The sequence below is a fragment of the Colobus angolensis genome, unplaced genomic scaffold (genome assembly GCF_000951035.1).
Source record: "Colobus angolensis palliatus isolate OR3802 unplaced genomic scaffold, Cang.pa_1.0 Scaffold79, whole genome shotgun sequence".
NCBI classification, from domain to species: Eukaryota; Metazoa; Chordata; class Mammalia; order Primates; family Cercopithecidae; genus Colobus; species Colobus angolensis.
This window is the reverse complement of record NW_012121709.1, coordinates 6441447-6446009: the sequence shown is the minus strand read 5'-3', so window position 1 is coordinate 6446009 and position 4563 is coordinate 6441447. Positions and strand designations below refer to the sequence as shown.

The 4563-nt window shown below is 44.9% G+C and overlaps 1 long non-coding RNA gene across 1 annotated transcript in view; it reads left to right on the top strand.

The window, feature by feature from the left end:
- LOC105502301 overlaps positions 1-441 on the top strand; it is a 1243-nt gene extending 802 nt beyond the window's left edge. Inside the window, exon 2 of the long non-coding RNA XR_001000319.1 lies at positions 10-441. This is a non-coding gene — a long non-coding RNA (uncharacterized LOC105502301). The remainder of the gene's footprint in view (positions 1-9) is intronic.
- The last annotated feature ends 4122 nt before the right edge of the window (positions 442-4563 follow it).

The window sequence follows — 4563 nt, the reverse complement described above, 5'->3', positions numbered from 1 at the left end:
GTTGGCCAGGCTGTTCTCGAACTCCTGACCTCAGGTGATCCACCTGCCTCAGCCTCCCAAAGTGCTGGGATTACAGGCATGAGCCACCATGCCCAATGGGTGTGGGATTTAGTACATTAATGAGCGTATAATGAGGTCCTTGGTGAAACCTACATCAAATCCAGCACCATGTTGGGTCCAGTTGGTCTTAGCCAGCTTGGTCCACACCCTGGTTTTTCAGGGTCTTATTGGTTAGTCCCTTACTTCTGCAGCAGAAGTTTCCTTTTGCAAGTCATGTGAAACTGCTACCTGGAATTTTCTATTCTCTTGTGGCCAAACTGTATTATTCCTGTCTCACTGAGACCCTAAGAAATTGGGAATTCCAACTACACATCCAAAACAGTTTGACTAAAACTGTTGAAAAAATAAAAAAAAAATGGCATAAAGTATTGCTTGACTAAATTTCAGCCAGGTGCACTGGCCTAAAGAAAGGCCACTCTAGGTCGGGTTTGGTGGCTCATGCCTGTAATCCCAGCATTTTGGGAGGTTGAAGTGGGAAGATCACTTGAGGTCAGGAGTTCAAGACCAGCCTGGCCAAAATGGTGAAACTCTGTCTCTACTAAAAATGCAAAAATTAGCCCGACCTGGTGATGGAAGCCTGTAATCCCAGCTACTCTGGAAGCTGAAGCACAAAAATTGCTTGAACCCAGGAGGTGGAGGTTGTACTTAGCCAAGATCATGCCACTGCAGTCTAACCTGGGTGACAGAGCAAGACTCCATCTCAAAAAAACAAAAATGAAAACAAAACAAAAAACAAACAAACAAAAACAAAGAAAGCCCATTCTATCTTTTTTATTTTTTATTTTTTTGAGACAGGGTCTCACTCTGTCACTCAGGCTGGAGTGCCATCACGCCATCTCTGCTCACTACGACCTTCATCCTCCAGGCTCAAGCAGTCCTCCCACCTCAGCCTCCTGAGTAGCTGGGACCACAGACGCACACCACCATGCCCGGCTAGCTTTTTTGTGTTTTTAGTAGATATGGAGATTCACCATGTTGCCCAGGCTGCTGTCGAACTCCTGAGCTCAAGTGATCTGCCTGCCTCAGCCTCCCAAAGTGCTGGGATTACAGGCCTGAGCCGCCGCGTCCGGCCAGAAAACCCACTGTAAATAAAGAGAGTTAGGCTTTTGAAAGTGTCAATCTGTTCACAGTAAAGTAAGGCAAGCAAGGGAAGCAAAATCAATGTCTTTCTAGAGGTGGAATGATGGGTAGGGAAGGGAGGACTTTAGGAAAGAGGTGCCCCAGGTTCTGAGTCACTTCATGGCTTAAATATTAATTGAATATCAATCAACAGATGAATGGATATAAAAAAAGGTGGTATCTCTGTTGCAGTAGGTAGTTAGTCAGACCTAAGCAGGGAAGGAGAGGCCCCTCCGCCCCATCAGGAGATGGTCAGGCAGTTGTTAAACTGTCTCTCTAAAATAATCATTGGTTGCAGCCGATGCCAGGGAAAAACAGTCTCCCACTAGTTAGAAACGCCAGAAACTGGTGGTCAGCAGCTTCCCAGTAAGATCTCAGGAGCTGGGTGAGTGGGCTTAAGCATGTGCACGAAAAGGGAAAATGGTGGAGTTTAACTGGTACATGACCTTCCTCTAGGAACACTCAACTGATAAGGGAAGAACGCCTCAAGGGAGCACGCATATAGCTTCGGTAAACATTCACAGGCAGCCCCTCCGGAGCGCTGGCAGGCCATTGTACATGCAGACGGCCAACATATAAAACCCCAAGTCAAAGGTCAAACCACGCACTTGAATCTCTCAAGTTCCCTACTGGCCCTCTTCCAAGTGTACTTTATTTCCTTGCATTCCTGCTCTAAAACTTTTTAATAAACTTTCACTCCTGCTGTGAAACTTGCCTTAGTTTCTCACTCTGCCTTATGCCCCTTGGTTGAATTCTCTCTTCTGAGGAGGCAGGGATTCAGGTTGCCGCAGACCTGTATGGATTCACTGCTACCAACATCTCCATACAATGGAATCTAATTTGGCCGTAAAATGAAATGAAGTACTGATACAAGCTACAACGTAGATGCACCTTGAGAACTTTGTGCTAAGTGAAAGAAGCCAGTCACAACATATATTGCTTGCTTCTGTTAACATGAAATGTCTGGAATAGGCAAAACCATAGAGACAGAAAGTAGATTGATGATTACCGGGGGTTGGAGGGGATAAGGAAATTGGGAATGTCTCTTAGTCTGTTTTCTGTTGCATATATACCACAGACTGGGTAGGGTAATTTACAAAGAAAAAAAGTATATTTAGCTCATGGTTCTGGAGACCGAGAAGTCCAAGAGCATGGAACAAGCATCTGGTGAGGATCTTCTTGACGTATCATAACATAGCAGAGGACATCACATGGCAAGAGGACAAAAGCAAGAGAGCCAGAGGCTGCTTGCTTTTATAACAAAACCACTCCCACAATGGCAACATTAATCCATTCTTGAGGGTAGAGGGACTGAGTTTCCAACACATGAATTTTGGAGGACACATTCAAACCATAGCAAGGTGATAGCTAAAGGGTGTAGGGTGTCTTTTTGGAGTGATGAAAATCTAAAATTGATGGTAGTAATGGTTGTACAACCTTGTGACTATACTAAAAGCCATTGAATTGTACACTTTGAGATAATTCTGTGGTATGAATTATATCTCAATAAAGCTGTTATCAGCGGGGGGGTGATGGGCTCATGCCTGTAATCCCAGCACTTTGGGAGGCCAAGGCGGGTTGATCACCTGAGGTCAGGAGTTCAAGACCAGCCTGGCCTATATGGTGAAACCCTGTCTCTAATTAAAAAAATACAAAAATTAGCCAGGTATGGTGTTGGGCACCTGTAATCCCAGCTACTCGAGAGGCTGAGGCAGGAGAATCACTTGAACCTGGGAAGCGGAGGTTGCAGTAAGCCAAGATAGAGCCACTGCACTCCAGCCTGGGCTACGAAGCAAGACTCTGTCTCAAAATAAAAATAAAGCTGCTATCAAAAAAACTTACTTAATGTTCCAGATCTGAATAATCACAATACAGGGATCTTTATTCTTATATAAACTTTAAAAATACAAGTTGCCAGGCGCAGTGTCTCATCCCTGTAATCCCAACAGTTTGGGAGGCTGAGGTAGGATTATTGTTTGACCTAGGAGTTTGAGAGCAGCCTGGGCAACATACTGAGACTCCATCTCTACAAATTTAAAAAAATTGGCCAGGCATTGTGATGACGGTCTGTAGTCTCAGCTACTCAGGAGGCTGACGTGGGAAGATCATTTGAGCCCAGGAGTTTGATAAGTGTGCCATGGCACTCCAGCCTAGGCAACAGAGTGAGACCCCATCTCTCTAAAAAAAAAAAAAAGGGAAAACCCAAGTGTTAATGGCTGTATAATAGTCTGACGGGGGCATATTAGGTAACCAGTAAAGACTGTAGTCTATAGAAGTTGGTGAGACAGCTCGTCCCTGGGGAAGAAGACTAGGGGTCTGGGGTGGGCAAAAGGGTTTCTTTCTCTCTTTTTTTTTTTTTTTTCTTTTTCTTTTTGTGACAGAGTTTCACTCTTGTTGCCCAGGCTCGAGTGCAATGGCACATTCTTGGCTCACTGCAACCTCCACCTCTCAGGTTCAAGTGATTCTCCTGCCTCACCCTCCCGAGTAGCTGGGATTACAGGCACCCGCCACCATGCCTACCTAATTTTTTTGTATTTTTAGTAGAGACAGCATTTCACTATGTTGGCCAGGCTGGTTTCAAACTCCTGTACCTCAGGTGATCCTTCCGCCTCGGTCTCCCAAAGTGCTGGGATTACAGGTATGAGCCACTGCGCCCAGCCAAAAGGCTTTCTTTCAAGGAGATTTCACTATAAATTGCTTGGATTTTTTTGTTTGTTTGTTTGCTTCATTTACTGTTTTTTGTCTTTTGAGACAGAGTCTCACTCTATTGCCTAGGCTGGAGTGTGGTAGTATGATCATGGCTCACTGAAGCCTTGAACTCGTGGGCTCAAGTGAGCCTCCTGATTCAGCTTCCAGAGTAGTCAGGGCTACAAGCATGCACCACCATGCCTGGCTAATTTTTAAATTTTTTAATAATCTATTTATTTATTGGCTTATGAACAACATAAATGTATTTCTTACAGTTCCAGAGGCTGGGAAGTCCCAGATCAAGGCACTGGCAAACTTGGTGTCTGGTGGGGGTCCACTCTCTGGTTCACAGATGGCTGTCTTTTCGCTGTGTCTTCACATGGTGGAAAAAGTGAACAAGCTCCTTTGGGCGTCTTTTATAAAGGTACTAATCCCATTCATGAGGGTTCCACACTCATGACCTTATCCCCTTCCAAAGGCCCCTCTAGCTAATACCATTAACTTGGGGATTTGAATTTCAACATACGAGTTTTGAGAGGACACAAACATTCAGACCATAACACCATACACAAAAAATAATTTGGCCGGGTACGGTGGCTCATGACTGTAATCCCAGCACTTTGGGAGACCGAGGCAGGTGGATCACCTGAGTTCAAGAGTTTGAGACTAGCCTGACCAACATGGTGAAACCCCACC